Consider the following 20,904-nt stretch of genomic DNA (forward strand, 5'->3'; position numbering starts at 1 on the left):
CCAAGTCTTTTTGAAGATCTCTTAAGAACTTGCTTTATGAATCTGGGTGCTCCTGTTTTGGGTGTATATGTATTTAGGATAGTTACGTATTCTTGTTGAATTGAACCTTTTACCATTATGTAATGCCCTTGTCTTTTTTGATCTTTGTTGGTTTAAGGTTTGTTTTGTCTGAAATTAGGATTGCAACCCCTGCTTTTTCTGTCCATTTCCCTGGTAGATTTTTCTCCACTCCTTTATTTTGAGTCCATGGGTGTCACTGCATGTGAGATGGGTCTCTTGAGGACAGCATACCACTGAGTCTTGCTGCTTTATCCAGTTTGTCACTCTGAGCCTTTTAATTGGGGTGGTTAGCCTATTAACATTGCAGGTTAGTATTGATAGTGTGAGTTTGATCCTGTCATCATGATGTTAACTTGTTATGCTGACTTGTTTGTGTGGTTGCTCTGTAGTGTCACTGGTCTATGTACTTCAGCTTGTTTTTGTAGTGACTGGTAAGGGTCTTGCCTTTCCATATTTAGTACTTCTTTCAGCAGCTCTTGTAAAGCAGGTCTGGTGGTAACAAATTCCTTCAGCATTTGTTTGTCTGAAAAGGATCTTATTTCTCCTTCATTTATGAAGCTTGGTTTGGCCGGATATTAAATTCCAGTGCTCCAGTAATGCTGGTCACCACACTCCAATGGGCAAGTGCCAGCCAAAGCACTTCATAGGGTGGTGGCAGCAGGCTTGGTCCTTGTACTCGTTTGCACGTGCCAACAGCAATGGCAGTGTGGACACGTGGGCTGTGGCAGGGTACTAGCCAGTGCCAGGGTGCCAGCCTCCATGCAGGCATTTGCAGCAGCCGGGCGGCATCATGGCTAGAGGAGGGCTGTAGTCAGCCATCTTGGAGAGTCCTCCACGCTGGAAGTTTTTACCTTGATGCTCTAAATCGAATCACAATGTTAAGATGTCATATTGTTTTTTACTTAAAAAAAATGCATTTTGTGTCATGGCCTAGAATGTGTGTAGCATGTTTTTATACAAGCCACAAGTATTTAAATATGCATTATTCATACTGTGTGTGAGTATTCAAGAGGAAGGAAGGAAAGGAGATAAAGATGAGACAAACACTGACTATAGAGAGACTGTGTGTATATGATAAAGTTTCAAGAAACAATACATATTTGTATGCTCTGTGATCTGCATTTCCTTAAAATACAAAACAAAACAAGCAAATGCCACAGGTGATAACCCCCAACATTGATTTCAAAACCATACAGACCATCCCATTATCTTTATATGTTCCTAATTCTAGGTCTGCACACAAAGTCTTTGTTACTGAGAAAGGAACACTAAAATCCTAAGGCTTAAAAAAATAAAGTTGTATTGTTTATAAGTGGTATCTTGAGAACGCATGTCATCTCTTTCCTCTCCTTCATCTTTATTAACCATCAGTGCAGTGGAGACTGTGAGGGAGATTTTTTTTTTAACACCATAAACTCAACTAAGTGGTATGTGTTTTTTTAAAAGAATGTTGTTTTTTGCTGATAATCCCCAGATCACAAAGATTTAGAAGACTAGCATATGTATTTAGTCCTTTGGGAAACTTTATTTATTTTGATTTTAATTTTATTTTTTGAGATGGAGTTTTGCTCTTGTTGCTCAGGCTGGAGTGCAGTGGTGTAATCCCGACTCACTGCAACTTCCACCCCCTGGGTTCAAGCGATTCTCCTGCCTCAGCCTCCCAAGTAGCTAGGATTACAGGCATGCACCACCACACCTGGCTAATTTTGTAGTTTTAGTAGAGATGGGGTTTCACCATGTTTGTCAGCTGGTCTCCAACTCCTGACCTCAGGTGATCTGCTGACCTTAGCCTCCCAAAGTGCTGGGATTACTGGTGTGAGCCCTGGCGCCTGGCCCATCCTTTGGGAAACTTTAAATTGATCAATCTGTTTCTCTGTGTAAATCAGTAAGTTGCATTGATGTTTAAATGGCGTGTTTTTTAATCATGGAGATAGTTCTAAGTAATTTTCACTTTTTCCAAATAACTTAGGACATTAGTATAATAAGGCTACATTTCCTGGGTAATGTGTCCTGATAAGAAATTACCTTGATTTTCATTTTTAAATACAGTGGATATATTGCTTCCGCTGTGTGATAGGCAGTAGTTCAATCTAATAACAACCAATTACGCTTACGATTCAGAAAGAAAATATTCCTATGCAATATTTTCTCATTAATGACACTTATAAAATCAGATTCTATTGAGTATGAAGAACTAAAGCCAATTAGTGTTATCTGATAATGTCAAGAATGTGTTCCACATGAGAGGATTTTTCAGAAAAAGAAAATTAGGAAAATTAATAAAACTAATAATTTTATTATAAATTCTAAAAATTACTTTAAAGATAATTTAACAGATACGTGTGTGTATGTAGATAGATGAGAGAGAAAAATATTTCAGATACTCAGAAAAGTGTAGAAACTTTTTTTTTTTGAGACGGAGTCTCCGTCGCCCAGGCTGGAGTGCAGTGGCGTCTCGGCTCACTGCAACCTCTGCCTCCCAGGTTCAAGCCACTCTCCTGCCTCAGCCTTCTGAGTAGTTGGGGCTACAGGCGCGTGCCACCACGCCCGGCTAATTTTTGGTATTTTTAGTAGAGATAGGGTTTCACCATGTTATCCAGGATGGTCTCGATCTCCTGACCTCGTGATCCGCCTGCCTCGGCCTCCCAAAGTGTTGGGATTACAGGCGTGAGCCACCGCGTCCGGCCAGTGCAGAAACTTTTGATGAACACCTGTGTGGCCACCCTGTCGAACCCTGACATTTTTTTCCCTGACTTTTCTAAGTGTATGGAATAACAATCAGTCATTTAAAAGTGATTTGAAAACCAATTATTGTGCTGTGCTCTGGCCAGCTTATTTTTACTCAGTTCTTTTGACCTAAGCGTGGCACATTCTTTGGATTCACCCCTTAATGCCCTGAAGAATTCCTTAATGCCACAGGTTTACTCTTAATGTATAGCAGTGAATCTTTCTTCATTTGTCCTCCTGTCTGAAGCAAGAATGGAGCAAAGTTTTTTTTTTAAATGATTTTTTTTTTCTGTTTTTGAAGAGACAAGGTCTAGGTACATCGTCCAAGCTGGACTCTAACTCTTGGGCTCAAAGAATCCTCCTGCCTCAGCCTCCCAAGTAACTGAGATTCTTGTTGCAAGTCACCATGCCTGGCTTTGAGCAAATTTTTTATATAAATAGCCTGGATTTACCTGTTTTTCCTATGGCACAAATAAGGGATGTGTCATTAATAACTGTATTCCAGGTTACTACAGATTATAATAGTGAACAAGACAAACTGGGATTTGGAATCCTGAGGCTATCTCTGATTTAGACAAGTTAGGTAACCACCGTGTGCTTTAACTTTTTTGATTGGGAAATTCTGAGAATTCACTAATGTATATATGGCATATAGAAGTTGCTCAGTAAAAGTTTTTAATATTACTAGCCTTCTTTCAAGTGGTTGAACTTGCTAAAAGTCTGATTTCTAAATGAGTGGGAGCATTTCGGTACAAAAATATTCAAGGGTTCTCTCCAGCTTTCCAAACAAAGCAGATTTGAACATTAAATTTCATCATCCAACTGTTGGAACCCCTGCTAATTGTTTTCATTGTACTCTTGGTTTATTTTTGTTTTGTTTTGTTTTGTTTTTCTGAGACAGAGTCTCGCTCTGTTGCCCAGGCTGGAGTGCAGTGGCGCGATCTCGGCTCACTGCAAGCTCCACCTCCCGGGTTCACGCCATTCTCCTGCCTCAGCCTCCCAAGTAGCTGGGACTACAGGCGCCTGCCATCACGCCTGGCTAATTTTTTGTATTTTTAGTAGAGACGGGGTTTCACTGTGTTAGCCAGGATGGTCTCGATCTCCTGACCTTGTGATCCGCTCGCCTCGGCCTCCCAAAGTGTCTTGGTTTATTTTTATACCTAAGGTCTGATAGGCACATAACAAATGCTTTATGTACCTTAAAGTAAGTGAAAATAGATTGTTCAGATGAAAGGTATGTGGATAAGTCAGTTTTGCAGCAATTCTAGAGAACTCTTGCCAGAACTGTATCTTTGTTTTGGTTTTCAGGGACTGTTAAATGTGATCACTGAGTCAGACTTGCTGTTTTCTCTGTCCCCTGGCTATCTCTCTTAAGACCCTGAAATTTGCCAGCCATAGAATATTTAAAAGGCAGAGGAGGGCTTAGTCTAGGGGGAGTTTGTTTATTTAAAGAAAAAATAATTAAGTTTAAACATCCTACCATGTCATAGCTAGTTTAGTCATGTTAAGAGTTAGTGAGTTCTTTTGATTCCTTCCTGGTGGTCTTGATACCTAAAGGTAACAGACAAATTTGAAGCAGTTAAACTTCCTGAGATTACTTGGAACCTTACAATGTAATCCCAAACAGAAATCCCTAACGAAGTGGAAGAAAAGGAAATGCCATTTATTTTGCTGGTTTCTGTTTTTTAATGGGACTCTTAATTCAGATCTTCTACCACTCTATTCTAGAGTTATGGTACAGATGATTTAAAAACAAAACAACCGTTTAAAAAAAACACGCTGTGATAGATACATCTTCATTATTTCTTTGAAGTCAGGAACGTAAGAATCTTTTAAAAGGAACAGTGTAGCTCTACAGATGTTTAGACACAAAGAAAGATCTAAAAATTGATTATGTTATGTTTGAAGATTACCATCTCCCAAATTTATAATTTACCATTCCTTGCAAATTCTTTGCCAGATAAGGAAAACTAAGACAGCTATTTTGGGCTTGCCCGGGACACTGGGGTAGATTTCTTTGATGAGATGACTTATAAAAACAAAGTCCTAAAGGAAGAGGAGAAATAAGTGAGACAGAGAGAGAGAGAGAGAGAGAGAGAGAGAGAGATTGATTTGTTGTTACTGGCAGAGGGAAAAAAAGTCCTGAGACCCTGAAGTGAGAAGATGCTTGATAAGTTTAAGGAAAGGAAAGAGGCTGGTATGGCTTGAATGGGGTGAATAAGGGAGAGAGTGGTAGATGAGGTCAGAGAGATGGGGTGGGGGATAGCAGATCATGGTCTTTATGGGCCTTTGTAAGGACTTTGACTTTCAGACTACTGAGCTGGACTCAATTGGAGGATTTGATTAGAAGAATGACATGATCTGACTTTCTTTTGAAAATGGCTAATCTCACTGACTTGTTGAGGTGAGCAAGAGAGAGGCTGGGAGATCAGACAGGGAACTATTATACTAATGTTTATGCAAAATACTGTGACTTGGACCATGGTACTAAGAGTGGAAGTGGTAATAATATGAATATCTTTTGAAACTGGAGCTCCTAGGATGAACACTACATGGGTAGTGACATTTTAAAATACTAGAAGGTAAGCTGGGCATGGTGGCTCATGCCTGTAATCCCAGCACTTAGGGAAGCAGAGGCAGGTAGATCACTTGAAGCCAGAAGTTCGAGACCAGCCTGGTCAACAAGGTGAAACCTCGTCTCTACTAAAAATACAAAAGTTAGCCAGACATGGTGGCATGTGCCTGTAATCCCATCTACTCGGGAGGCTAAGACAGGAGAATTGCTTGAACCCAGGAGGCAGAGGTTGCAGTGAGCCAAGATTGCGTCATCACACTCCAGCCTAGGCAACAGAGCGAGACCCTGTCTCAAACATAAATAAATAAATAAATAAATAAATAGTACTGGAAGGTTAAATATTTCATCAATTTAAGTTTAAAAATTCATCAGTTTATTAATCATTTCAGTAAATCCTTATGAATGCTTAAAGCATGGAATTCATTGTTTTAGGTGCTTGAAAAATACCAGTAGGCTGGGTGTGGCAGCTCACGCCTGTAATTCCAGCACTTTGGGAGGCAGAGGCAGGCGGATCACCTGAGGTCAGGAGTTCAAGACCAGCCTGGCCAACGTGGTGAATCCCTGTCTCTACTAAAAATACAAAAATTAGCCAGACGTGGTGGAGCGTGCCTGTAGTCCCAACTGCTAGGCAGGCGGTTGGATTGCTTGAACCTGGGAGGCGGAGGTTGCAGTGAGCTGCGATCTCGTCACTGCACTCCAGCTTGAGCAACAGAGTGAGACTGTCTCAAAAGAAAAAAAAAAACAGTAAATAAAACCAAGAAAAACCCCTTCTGTGGTTTACATTCTAGTTATAGGGGAAAGTTGACAATAAAAATAATAATTGCTTATAACAATTAATGATAATAATTGTTTATAATAAATAAGCAATTTGTTGTGTTCAGAATGTACTATATTAGGGCTCCCATATATTTTCTATCACCCCCCGCTCCCCAGTCTCAGCCCTGTTGTTAATGTTTTCTTATGAGAAGGTTGCTCAATAAGTGCTTTGAGGCTGGGCATGGTGGCTCACACCTGTAATCCCAGCATTTTGGGAGGCTGAGGCAGGAGGATTGCTTGAGTGCAGGAGTTCAAGACTAGCCTGGGCAGTGTAGTAAGACCCTGTCTCTGCAAATAATAATTTAAAAAATTGGCTGGGCATGTGGCATGCACCTGTGGTCCCAGCTACTCAGAAGGTTGAGGTGGGAGGATTGCCTGAGCCCAGGAGATTGAGGCTGCAGTGAGGTGTGATGGTGCCTCTGCGCTTCAGCCTGAGCAACAGAATGAGACCCTATCTCAAAGGGGAAAAAATGCTTTGAAAGTTCTTTCTGGTCACTACAATTTAGATAATTGTCCTTAAAGAGTTTTGTTATAATATATTCAAGAGTAGCATTCTTAATAACTTAACCTATATTTCAGAAATGACCATTAAGAAGTAGATGCCCAGATGCAAAAGTGATGAAACAGTCCATTTGTCATAAAGTAAGATGCAGCTGTGGCGTGTCAACCAGCTTGGTAAGTGTGGCCAAATCTTTTTTTTTTTTTTTAAACTTTATAGTTATCTACTTTGAAAATCATTTAATTAAAAAATATGGTAGACAGGCTGGGCATGCTTGCTCATACCTGTAATCCCAACACTTTTGGAGTCTGAGGCAGGTGGATCGCCTGAGGTCAGGAATTCAAGACCAGCCTGGCCTACCTGGTGAAACCCTGTCTCTACTAAAAATATAAAAATTAGCCAGGGGTATTGGCACGTGCCTGTAATTTTAGCTACTTGGGAGGCTGAGGCGTGAGAATGGAGGTGGAGGCTGCAGTGAGCTGAGACTGTGCCACTGCACCCAGCCTGGGCAACAGAGTGAGACTCTGTCTCAAAAAAAAAAAAAAAAAAAAAAAAGTAGACATTAAAGTTACCTTGTATTTTTGGTTTTACTTTGTAGTACAGATTCTACCATACAGCTCTAAGAAGTGTACTTCTGTGGTGTATCTTACAACATAATTTTGATTGGTACGCTTCTTGCATATTTTTAAAAATTAAATTTATTTCGTATGTTTCTTCCTGGGATTAAAAGTATACCTTTCAGTATGGGGTTTCTTATTGGAGTGGTGAAAATATTCTGGAATAAGATGATGTGGTCATGGTTACAAAACTTTGTGTATATATTTAAAAAAAACACTGTTCAAAGAAATGCTTTTTACCTTATGTGAATTACACCTAAAAAAAAAAAAGTACCCTTCAGAACATCAAGTCTTAGAGGAAAACCTATTTGACTTAACAACTGTTTTAGAATATAAAAATTGCCACATATCATCAGGTACCTAGCAAAATGACTTGATATTTAGCAAGTAGAATAAGTGTTTTTGTAATAAAAGTAATAAATTTTATATATTTTTTAATAACACGTACTTTTGTTATTAGAGACCAACTGTCTCTCAGGCTTTCATAATATCAAATGTCATAGCATAATATTCTGAATGTACTATGTTAGCATTTTGTAAGTTTTCATTTTTAATAGACTGTCTTGAAACTAACATTTCAACTTTCTACCTGAAATTTTTTTAGGAACAAAATTGTATCTATTTTTCTCAGAAGAGAATTCCACAAGGTAAGAAATTGTAAATATAGTAATAAAATCAATATAGTTGAGTAAGGCTTAATTGCTCTTGATTTTTAAAAATTTGCTTCCATGTATTTATTTAATACCTTTTCTTTATCATAGGATTCTCACTAATTTATTAGCTACTGTTTTACTATGTCAGAATTTTAGTCCCTTTCTCCAATTTCTTTAATTTTGAGTCTTTTGTATGGCATAGTAATTTTATTATTCTTATTTTGATATATTACCACACTGCATAAATAGAATAGATAGTATTCTCATTTTACAAATGAGGAAACCAGTATTAGGATTGGCTTTGGGTTCTTTTACTAATCTTATACTGCCACCCAGCTGATACTTTCCTATATATAAAAGGTGTAATTACTAGGATAGTCTTAACTTGAAAGAAGTGCTTTCTAACTAGGAAGAACCTCATAGCCTGAGAAGTTTAAAAAACACACATATACAGACAAAAATATAAGCCATGAATACTGTAGGCCATAGTCAAAGGAACATTTATTAATATGAATTTCGTCCACCTCTGTTATATAGAAAAGTATTTCATAAGTATTTCCAATTTAGAATGAATGCCATAAATTTAAGTTACCTAGGTTTTTTTTTGTTTTGTTTTTTGTTTTTTTTGAGATGGCATTTTGCTCTTGTTGCCCAGGCTGGAGTGCAATGGCACGATCTCAGCTCACCACAGCCTCTGCCTCCTGGTTTCAAATGATTTTTCTGCCTTAGCCTCCTGAGTAGCTGGGATTACAGGCATGCACCACCATGCCTGGCTAGTTTTGTATTTTTAGTAGAGACGGGGTTTCTCCAGTTTGGTCAGGCTGTTCTCGAACTCCCAACCTCAGGTGTTCTGCCTGGCTTGGCCTCCCAAAGTGCTGGGATTACAGGTGTGAGCCACCGCGCCTGGCTGTATTTCTAGTTTTGAGCATACCTGTCTACTTAAAGGTTATGTGTCTAGTTTTGATGGGTGGGAAATTAGAATTTCATCAAGGGGATGAAATGAACAATTTGATCTTGTGTTTTTCAGAATATAGTAATCCCCTCCCCACCAAATTATTTGTTTGTAGTGTGAAAATCAGGTATACTGGATTATAAACCAGTATCTTCTGTCCCAAAAGGCTTAATTTGGTTCAGACCATGCTTTACTGTTAGAGGCAGAGATTTAGATTGTTTTTGAGTAATCCAGTCCTATTCTAGGTCACTTTAGGTCTGAAGGGTCTTCAGATAATAGTAGTAACCACTTGGCTTATACCTAGCTCACATTTAAGCCTGTGGAAAGACTAAGAGATTTCACATGTAGGTGGTGGAATACGGAAATGCAGATTGATAGTCTACTTGAAGTTATGGGACTTTGAAGTTTAGCAGTGTTTTTGTTGTTCAAAAATAGACTATGATATTAAAAAGATGTGGGTCTTCTGACCCTGATTTCTTATTGTGTATTAGGACTTGAGGTGTTACAGTTCATTTTAACTGAGGTTGAACGTAATACACAAAAATGTGGATCGTTTTATAGTTTTATAAAAGAACAGTTATTTTAGATACCTTTTTGTTTCACGTTCCACTCTTAGAATTCCTTATTAGCTGGCTTGATTTTATTTTTTCAGCTACGTGCTTTTAGATTGAAAAACAAAAAAACAAAATTCAGAATAGGTTGAAACTCAACACAAATTGCTGCCACGTAACAAAAGTGCTGATCAAGTTAAATCAACCCCTGTAATGTGTATTGAAAGGAAAACCTCTCCTCTCTCCCCCAATTTGAAGAACAAGCATTTTCCCTGCCAAGAAGTACTGACTTTAAATGGACCAGCTGTCCATATTAGGAGTACAGGGTTGCTAAGGTGACCATGGCTGTTTGGAGAAGAATGCAGCTGAGAGGGCAAGTTCTCGATGTGTGAGCTGAGGGAAGGAATGTGGTGTGATTGTACATCATTCCTCCTAATCACATGCTCACAAAGTGCTGTGTGGGCAGCATGTAGAAACTACAAGTCTGAGTGCCGGAGCTTGTGTGTGGTTAAAATCATTTTGTTTTCATGTAAGCCACAGGCTTACAGTTTAGATGAAAAAGGTCTGTCTTATATGTATGTGTGTGTTTGGGGTTGAAGTTGGGGACGGTGCTTTGATGGCAGATGAGATGGGAATGTGTCTATTTTGCTGGATGGATACATATTTTTTAATATTTTTAAAATAATTATTTATCTTGGAATAAATGTCATCTTTCCAGTTCATCCTTTTCAGTCATATATACAGTATTAATAGTCCCCAAGTAAATGATGTGTTCCTTGTAGTTGTGTATTTCTTTGGCACTGTAATTTCAGAATTATTTGGAGATTCCTAAAAATGTGTTGTCTACTCGTTCCATTTCTTCTTTTTTAAAAACTGAGTGTTTTTTCCTCAAGGCATCCAAAGTTAGGTTCTGGGCCTATCTGACAAATAAGTAGCCAATTTGGTAAAAATAATGATTCAAGGACAGTGAGAAGGGTCAAACTAACATCCCATTTACCTGAGATGCTGTTAAGATTTTACTATGGGCAACATTACTAATACTTGAAATGAGATCTAGATATAGGCGTTGATGTAGATACTTAAATGAAATGTGTTATTTTTGTTTTTTATCCTTTTTTCTTAATTCCTACAATGATGTGTTGATCTTAAATGAGGGCATAAATGTGATGTATTTAAGATATGAAGTAGTTGGAACAGTGGCAGCCCTGTATTACATGAGCATCATATTGTTTTTCACAACCAGATAGTCTCTTTGCTTTGAAATGATTGCTGTTTAAGTGATTAATTTATAAAATATGGAGGGAAAGGAAAGGATTAAAATAATTTGACCTGCTGGGCTCAAGCAATCCTCCCACCTAGAATGTGGCTAATTTTTGTAAATGTTCCATGTGTATTTAGAAAGAATGCAAATTTTTCATTTATTAAGTACAGTGTTATATTTATGTCTAAGAACTTGTTAATTGTTCTATTCATATCTTCTCGGTTTTGTTTTGGATTCAGGTTTAGTTTTATTTGGGGACTGATTTGTCAGTTTCTCTAGTAAGAAAGACATGGTAATTAATGTCTCTCACCATGACTGTAGGTTTGTCAGTTTCTCCTTATAGATGTGTTAATTTTTGCTTTATTTATTTTGAATGTATGCTATTTTTTTTTTTTTTTTTTTTGAGAGGGAGTCTCACGCTGTTGCCCAGGCTGGAGTGCAGTGGCCGGATCTCAGCTCACTGCAAGCTCCGCCTCCCGGGTTTGTGCCATTCTCCTGCCTCAGCCTCCCGAGTAGCTGGGACTACAGGCGCCCGCCACCTTGCCCGGCTATTTTTTTGTATTTTTTTAGTAGAGACGGGGTTTCACTGTGTTAGCCAGGATGGTCTCGATCTCTTGACCTCGTGATCCGCCCGTCTCGGCCTCCCAAAGTGCTGGGATTACAGGCTTGAGCCACCGCGCCCGGCCGACTGTATGCTATTAAGTACATTAATAAGCCAAAATAATGAAACAATTTAGGATTAGAATTGTTTTATCTTTTTGTTAAATCAAATTTTTTATCATTATGAAAGGGCCCTCTATCTAAACACACTTTTAGCCTTACATTTTTTTAAAAATTGTTATTATTGCTGTTTTCTTGGATTAATATAGCTAGTGTAGTTTTCTTTTGGTTAGTGTAGTATTTTCATTCTTTTTTTTTTGAAACGATGTCTCACTCTGTCACCCAGGCTGGAGTTCAGTGGCGCAATCTCAGCTCACTGCAACCTCCATCTCCTAGGTTCAAGGAATTCTTGTGCCTCAACATCCTGAGTCGCTGGGATTACATACACGCACCACCATGCCTGGCTAATTTCTCTTTTTTTAGTAGAGATGGGGTTTCCCATGTTGGCCAGGTCAGTCTCGAATTCCTGACCTCAGGTGATCACCCACCTCAGCCTCCCAAAGTGCTGGGATTACAGGAGGCATGAGCCACCGCACCTGGCCAGTATTTTCATTCTTTAGTTTTTCATGTATTTTCGTTGGAGTTTTGTAAATAGAATAAGATTCAGTTTTATTTTTGTTCTGAATGACAGTCTTTATTTTTTAACTGGAGAATTTCAGTCAATTGTGTTGCTGATAGATTTAGATTTTTTTTTTTTAACTTTTTTTTTCTTTTTTTGAGACAAGATCTCGCTCTGTTGCGCAGGCTGGAGTGCAGTGGCACGATCATGGCTTACTCTAGCCTCTATCTGCTGCTGTCAACGATCCTCCCACCTCAGCCCCTCAGGTAGCTGGGATCACAGGCATGCGCCACTATGCTGGGCTGATTTTTTAATTTTTTAGAGATGGTATCCTACTATGTTGCCTAAGTTGGTCTTGAATTCCTGGACTCAAGCGTTCCTCCTGCCTCAGCCTCCCAGAGTGTTGGAATTACAGATGTAAGCCACCATGCCCAGCTCTGATTTACATATATTTCTGTCCCCTTCTGTGGTTTTTCTGTTTATCCAATTCTTCCTCTCATTCTTGCCAGTCTTTTGTATTGAGTTAGACATATATGTTTGTCTCATTCCATCTCCTCTCCATACCTTGCATGCATGTATATTTGTTTATAATTAATATATTATTTATTCTTTTAGTGCTTGCTCTGGCTATTTTAACATGCTTTTCTTAGAAAAGTCCAAATTAGTATCTTTAATCTATTCCTGAATAATGTAGTAACTTAGTACTCTCTGGTTGTCTTCCTCTCAACCTGTAACATTGTTGTCTGTTATCTTAGTTTTGGCATATTCTTCTTATGCATACATACAGAATTTTAGACAAATTACTGTTTTAGGTAGTAAACCTTTGTTTAAATTTGTTTACCTAATTACTGTTTTCTTGGCTCATTGTTCCTTTTTGGATCTGAGACCTTTCGTCTATGATAATTTTTTTTCTACCTGAAGTATGTTCTTTAGAATTTCTTTCAGTGAAGATCCTTTGGTGAAAAAGACACTTTTTTCTTTGTCTAAAGATGTCTTATTTCAACTTCATTCTTGAAAGGTAGTTTCTCTGTGTGTAGAATTCTGTTTTCTCATCATATTGAAGACATTATTCCAGTCCTTTGACTGCCAGTATTGCTGTTGAGAAGTCTTAATTGCCCTTCCTTTGTAAGTAATCACCCTTTTATTTGGCTGTCTTAAGCCTTTTTTTCCTTCCCATTTAGTGTTTTGCAGTTTTGTATAATGTATTGAGGCATTATTTTTTTCATTTCCTCATTTTATTTTTTGTAATCCCACTTGGGATTCTTTGGGAGTTCCTGGATCTGAGGATAATAATCTCTTTGAATAATTGTGGAAAATTCTTAACCATTATCTCTTTGAATAATGCCTCTTATTTTCTCCTTCTATAACTCTAATTAGACATATAGTCTATTTTTCATGTTATGCCTTTTTGTCCTTTTTCGTCTCCACAAACTCATTTAAGAGCAGCTTATAGTTATAAATTCTTGCAGGAGATTTTCTTCTTTTTACCAGCGTCAAGGTCAAGCAGGCAAGTTTACTTGCTGTCACCTTCTACAAGGTAGGTTTGCTGCTCATTCATTTGTACTTTGTGGATTTGGGGATTTGCAACTGTATGCAAGGCAGTCTTGGACTATATAGTCTGTCTCCCGCAGTCTGCAGTTTTCTAAGCAGCATGATGAAATTACCTTAAAGTCAAGAGCCGCCTTTTGTAGCTTTTTACATTTGTGCCAGATTAGGAAAACATTTAATAATAAAATTTTAAAAATATGTATATAAAGCATTGTAGATTCCAGCAGTAGAGTCAGTCTGGACATCTAACCTACCATGTTGCTAGAAATAGAGTCCCTTGATCCATTTCAAATAACATACAACTTAGGTAAGGTTTGTATGAGAAACATAATACAGAATTCTAATCAGCCATCTCCCATTAACAAAAAAAGGCCCTGGCCTTACGTTTGGTAAATTCATACCTTTTTATATGTTTAAGCTAAAATAAAATGTTTAAGGTAAGGGGTGTGTGTGAGGGTGGTATGTGTGTTTTAATTTCCTGCATTATCCAACTAACTTCATGTCCATTTGAATTAAGATGGATTCTACTGAACTTCCTCTTTTATTCCTGACATTATACATTTGTCACCTTTTTCTCTTTGCAACAAAAATGACATGTGTTAAGTTTATATTTTTAAAAATTTAGGTTCCCTTATATTATTCAGATGCATTATTTTCAAAACACATTCATAAAAAGTGATAATACCCTATCTATAATTGTATAATCTTTCAACTTCATGGTCTTAGTCTATTCTCCATGAGTTTATTTCTATATTTTGTTATGCAGATTCCTCACAAAATAACATAAAATTTAGTTACACAGAGGCCCTCCTAGATGCAATGACACCCGATAGCAAGAGCACACCAAGAACCCAAATCTTGGTTTCTAATACTAGTTGATTATCCTTATCCTTATTCTAAATGCTTGGGATCAGATGTGTTTTGGATTTCAGGGTGTTTTGTTTTGTTTTGAGACAGAGTCTCACTCTATTGCCCAGGCTGGAGTGCAGTGGCATGATCTCAGCTCACTGCAACTTCTGCCTCAGCCTCCCAAGTAGCTGGGATCACAGGAACACACCACCATGCCTGGCTAATTTTTTGTATTTTTAGTAGTGATGGGGTTTCATCATGCTGGCCAGGCTGTTCTTGAACTCCTGGCTGTTCTTGAACTCCAGGCTGTTCTTGGCCTCCCAAAGTGCTGGGATTACAAGCATGGGCACCGTGCCTGCTTGAATTTCAGGGTTTTTTTTGGATTTCTAAGTATTTGCATATACATAATGAGATATCTTGGGGATGGGACTCAAGTCTAAACACGAAATTCATTTATGTTTCATATATGCCTTATACACATAGCCTGAAGGTGATTTATACAATATTTTAAATAATTTTGTGCACGCATCATGTGAAGTCGGGTGTGAAATTTTCCACCTGTGGTGTCATGTTGGTGCTCAAAAATTCTCAGATTTTCCAATTAGGGATGCTGAATCTGTACTCTTCTCCTTAAGGACCAGGGTTCCTTGGAAAAATGGCTCGATCTAGGACTAGGGCAAGAAACAGACGTCTAAGATCCACTTTGGGAGGCTGAGGCGGGCAAATTACAAGGTCAGGAGTTCAAGACCAGCCTGGCCAACATGGTGGAACCCCATCTCTACTAAAAATACAAAAAATTACCTGGGCAGGGTGGCGGGCACCTGTAATCCCAGCTACTCGGGAGGCTGAGACAGGAGAGTCACTTGAACTCAGGAGGTGGAGGTTGCAGGGAGCCAAGATCGTGCCACTACACTCCAGCCTGGGTGACAGTGTGAGACTCTGTCTCAAAAAATAATAAAAAGATAGACAAGATCAGCTTAGAACATCTTGTAGTGCCAAAAAAAAAGTAAAGAAGGGCTTTAACAAAAAACCCACAAAATGGGACTATGTCAAAGGGGCATAGGAGTCTTAAAAGAGCTCACAATGATCAAAGTTGGAATAATTTGAAGAAGAAAATAAGTAAAGTATAAAGTAGTATTGGATTATAACCCAGAGTATAAAATGAATATCCACGGGCTGATACTGATATGAATAAGTGATTGAATGAATGAATGAATGAATAAATAAATAAATAAATAAATAAATAAATAAATAAATGGAGAAGAGACAAATCTCCTGTACAGAAGATCTCCAAATAATTTGTCAATACTCCACCTTCATCATGGTGAGACACAATTCCCTAATCCTTAAGTGTGGGCTGTGCATGCCTTCCTTCCAAGAAGTTCAGTACTTCTTCCAAGAAGTACAGAAGAGTTCAGGGAGAAGTAACTTCACAGTGGAGAAATCTGACAGCCAGGTAGGTTGTCAGGGGTAACATCAACAGTGATAAGTCATGTTGATAATATGTTTTAAGGGCTTTGTTGTGATAAAAATGGCACTTTATCTCTGTGATCCTCCTCCCCAAATCCCATACTCCCAGTCTAATTATGAGAAAAGTGTCAAATTCCAAGAGAGGAGAAGGCGTTTTCCAAAATATTTTACCAGTGCTCCTGAAAATGGTCAGGATAATCAAAAACAAGAAAAATCTGAAAAACTGTTACTGCCAAGAGGATCCTTAAGAGACATGATGACTAAATGTAATGAAGTTTGTTTTTTAAAAAAACTACAAAACTGAGTCCCTCAAGTATTTTTTTAAACCTAGAAGTCACCTACTTTGCAACTTTCATTTGATTTTAGATCACATCCCACTCTTGAATGCGTGTTTCCCCTGGAGCAACCCTCGTTTTAAAAAATTTAGTAAAAGAGGATATCAGATAACCAGTTCTTACAAACAGGCCCAACGTTTATTATGTTGCATTTGCTGCCATCTGAAGGCCTACTCACACAAACGGTAGAAAGTTGTGTTTATTAAAATCTTAACTTCTTTAATATTTCAAATTTTTAAACTTCACAGTAACCAAAATTCTTATGAAAATTATACAAAATACCTTAGAATGTATAATTTAGCTGTTTTTGTTTTAAAGGAAGTGTGTGTATATGTGTGTATTTGGCCTACTCTGTAAAAATAAAGAATATAGCATTAATGTTATTAGGCCCAGTTAGTCTGTATTCTAGTATAGTTACTGGTACAAAAGTAACACTGGGCCAGGTGCAGTGGCTCACACCTGTAATCCTAGTACTTTAGGAAGCTGAGGGAGGTGGATCTCTTGAGTCCGGGAGTTTGAGACCAACCTGGGCAACATGACAAAACTCCTTCACTATTAAAAATACAAAAAGTAGTCCGGGCGTGGTGGCTCACACCTGTAATCCCAGCACTTTGGGAGGCCGAGGTGGGCGGATCACCTGAGGTCAGGAGTACGAGACCAGCCTGACCAACATGGAGAAACCCCGTCTCTACTAAAAATACAAAATTAGCTGGGCATGGTGGCACATGCCAGTAATCCCAGCTACTCGGGAGGCTGAGGCAAGAGAATTGCTTGAACCTGGGAGGAGGAGGATGGGGTGAGCCGAGATCATGCCATTGCACTCCAACCTGGGCAACAAGAGCGAAACTCCATCTCAAAAAAAATAAATAAATAAAAAATAAAACATACAAAAATACAAAAATTAGCCAGGTGCGGTGGCATGTGTTTGTAGTCCCAGCTACTCAGGAGACTGAGGCAGGATGATCATTGAACCCTCGTGGTGGAGGTTGCAGTGAGCCAAGATTGTACCACTGCACTCCAGCCTGGGTGACAAGGTGAGACCCTGTCTCAAAAAAAAAAAAGTAACACTGTATTATTGTTAATTCAGGGGAAGTGGTTTTGATATAAATTTAGTAACTTTATGTAAAAAGTCTTATGCTTTGATGTAATTCTAACACATTTTTTTATAATTTAAAGAGATTGGTTTCAAATAAGTTATTTCTCCATTTTCAGAATTTTTCCTCACACACTCGAAAGATGATTTGATTATCTTTTTATTATTAAAGCAGGTGTTATCAGGGCCATATATTAGAAGCATTTATTGCCTCTAAAACCAGATGTAGATGGCGGGGGAGTATGTTCTGAATATTTTTCTTTACTGACGGACATACTTAGTATAACAAACATATTAATTTGCAGCATTCTAATTAAAAAGTGAAAATGTGCATGCTGTCAGACCCAATCGTAAACAGGTTCAGCCTTATCAACTAGAGGAATTTAAAACCTTACTTTATGATACCTTTACCTTTGATTTATAGTTGGTTGTTCGTATCCATAGGTTGCACACCTGCAAATTCAATCAGCCACGGATTGAAATTATTTGAAATAGAAAGCAGTTTAAAAAATTACAAAATACAGCATAACAACTGTTTAGATAGCATTTGTATTGTAAGTAATCTAGAGGTTATTAAAGTATACAGGAAAAAAGTATACAGAAAAAAGACTAGCTCTGAAATTCTTTATTTTTTCAAACAGATTTTTGAATGAATCAGGGTATGTAAAGAAAAAATATTTAAACTAATATTGTTTGTAGCTAAACCATTATTTCATTGGTCTGTGATGTTCCAAACTTGTACTTTCAACCATATGTAACCATATTTCTGTTTTCACTGAAATAACTCAGATCAAAGATGTTGGTGTTGGAATTGCATATGGCAGGTAGTTCAAATATATTCAAAGTAAATTCTAGTTAATATTAAGTACCTTTTAATGTTAGAAAATGAAAGAGCTTAGGAAAAGTTGTAGGATGAGAAATTCAACATAAACAATTGCTTTACTCTTAGAGTATCTTCACCTTCACCTAGGCTCATCCCAAGACTGCAAAATGTCAAAGAGTGACCTAGCTTGGAGGAGATAGTGTGGCTTGGATAATGACTCTTAGGCGGTTGACTTACCCAGGTAGAGTCTTCAGGAGTTACATCTGCTATAATAACTATAATCCAAATGACAGTTTTTGAATCTATAGTACAAAAAGGAAAACATCTGGTGCTACCTCAGTCTTACGAGTATACTTGCTCACTTTGATAACAACATGGTAACATTGCTTCTAAAAGAAATTTTGTGATACTGTTTCTTAAATTTCAAATTATTTTTCTTGAGATAGCTGTCAGTGTACAGACAAATCTAAGTGATAATTTTGAGCCCCATTTTTGCAAGTCATCTCAATAAGTAACTATTAAGTAACATATGTTAATAAGTAAAAATGTAAAAGCATTTGGTTGTAGTTTTATTGATATGTTTGTACATTGCAGAAATTCAGGAACAAATTTTATGAATAAGAATGTTGCTATTTTTAAACAATATCTGATATTATTCATTCAACTAAAACTTATTAAGCATTTAATATCTGTCTGGCACTCTTCAGGCACTGAGGATATTTCAGTGAACAAAACAAAATCTTTGCCACTGTGGAGTTTACGTTTTGTGGCGGCAGTGGAGTGAAGATAGAGAATAAAAAACAAGTCAATATGTAGTATGCCACTTGGTGGTAAGGTATTTTGAGAACAATGTAGTAGGGAAAGAGGAAAAGGTGTATCATCATAGGCTAGTGGGTAAGGGCTTATCTATTTCATATGTAGAGTGCTCAGGAAAATTCTTTAATAAATTGATTTGTGAACAAAAACCTGAAGCAAGTGAAGGAGGAAACTATGCTGATATCTGGTAGAAGAGCATTCCAGGTACAAGGAACAGTAGTTGCAAAGGACCTGAGATAGGGACATACTTAGTGTATTCTAGAAACAGCAAGGAGGCCGTTGTGGCTGGAGCAGAGTATGGAGAGTGAAGAATTTTAAAGTACATGATCAGTAGTGGAATGGGAGAGGCAGAAAATGTTAGGATCTCATAGAGACCATTGAAAAGTCCTTAATTTTTATTTTCAGAGGAATAGGGGGAGCCATTGCAGGATTTTGTCAGGAAAAGTTGTGAACCACATTGAAGTGGACAAAAAAATGGCAAATGGGTGTCCTGTCTAGCTCAGCCATTGAGTTTATCTCTGGCTCATTTTGTGGGCAGGGCAGGGGCGGAGTAGGAAGGCTTTTTTTTTTTTAGAGTACTGGAACTTAACAGAAAACTTCTTAAAAATGCGATTGAATCATAAATATTGATGTTAAAATCCTCAACAAAATACTAGTGAAACCAAATTCAGCAGCATATCAGTGAGATTATATACCATGATCAAGTGGGACTTATTCCTGGAATGCATAGATGGTTCAACATATGAAAATTGTTCAATGTAATGTATGCATTAAAAGTATGAATGGGAGAAAACCACATGATTGTGTCAATTGATGCAGAAAAAACATTTGACAAAATTCAGCATCCTTTCATAATTAAAAAAGAAAAACACTAAAATTAGAAATAAAAGGAACCAGGTGTGGTGGCTCATGCCTGTAATTTTAGCACTTTGGGAGACTAAGGTGGGTGAGTCACTTGAGATTAGGAGTTTGATACCAGCCTGGCCAACATGGTGAAATCCCATCTCTACTAAAAATGTAAAAATTAGCTGGGCCTGGTGGCGTGCACCTGTGATCCCAGTTACTCAGGAGGCTGAGGCAGGAGAATCACTTGAACCTAGGAGGAGGGGGTTGCAGTGAGCCAAGATCATGCCACTGCACTCCAGCCTGACTCCATCTTGAAAAAAAATAAATAAATAAAAAATAAAAGGAAACTACTTCAACATAGTAAAAGCTGTATATGAAAAATACAGTGAATGTCATATTCAGTGGTGAAAGACTGAAAAGAGATTTTCCTCTGAGATCAGGAACAAGGCAAGGATTCCCACTTTCACCAATTCTATTAAATATTGTAATGGGTATTCTAGCCAGAGCAATTAGGCAAGAAAAAGAAAAGCCATCCAAATTGGAAAGAAGTAAAGTAATCTCTGTTTACAGATGATACGATCTTATATGTAGAAAACCCTAAAGCGTTAGCAGTTTCATCTAACAATGAACAATACTAAAAGGAAATTAAGAAAACAATTTTGTTTACAATAGCATCAAAAAGAATAAAATACGAATTAACCAAAGAAGTGAAAGATTTTTACAGCAAAAACTATAAAACATTGCTCAAAGAAATTAAATAAATGAAAAACTTCTGCTTTTCATGGATTGGAAGCCTTCATATTGTTAAGATATGAATACTAAAAATAATCTACAGAATCAGTGCAATTCCTATCTAAACCGCAATGATGATTTTTGCAAAATTAGAAAAGCCCATCCTACAATTCATGTGGAATATCAAGGGACTGTCAATAGCTAAAACAATCTTGAAAAAGAAGAACAAAGCTGTTGATTCACACTTCCTGATTTCAAAACTTACTACAAAGCTACAGTAATCAAACAGCATGGTATTGGCATAAATTTAGGCAGACATATAGCCCAATGGAATAGAATAGAGAACCCAGAAATAGACTGGCGTGGTGGCTCACACCTGTAATCCCAGCAGTTTGGGAGGCCAAGGCGGGTGAATCTCGAGGTCAGGAGTTCGAGACCAGCCTGGCCAAGATGGTGAAACCC

At 37.7% G+C, this 20,904-nt stretch overlaps 1 protein-coding gene across 3 annotated transcripts in view; it reads left to right on the forward strand.

Annotated features, from left to right (window-relative positions):
- FRS2 (fibroblast growth factor receptor substrate 2) overlaps positions 1-20,904 on the forward strand; it is a 109,129-nt gene that overhangs the window by 53,353 nt on the left and 34,872 nt on the right. For all 3 annotated transcript variants that reach the window (XM_050750107.1, XM_050750106.1, XM_050750108.1), the window contains 2 exons: positions 6,758-6,853; positions 7,899-7,941. The gene's annotated coding sequence lies outside the window, so the exon portion shown is untranslated. The remainder of the gene's footprint in view (positions 1-6,757; positions 6,854-7,898; positions 7,942-20,904) is intronic.

Source organism: Macaca thibetana, chromosome 11 (genome assembly GCF_024542745.1).
Source record: "Macaca thibetana thibetana isolate TM-01 chromosome 11, ASM2454274v1, whole genome shotgun sequence".
NCBI lineage: Eukaryota > Metazoa > Chordata > Mammalia > Primates > Cercopithecidae > Macaca > Macaca thibetana.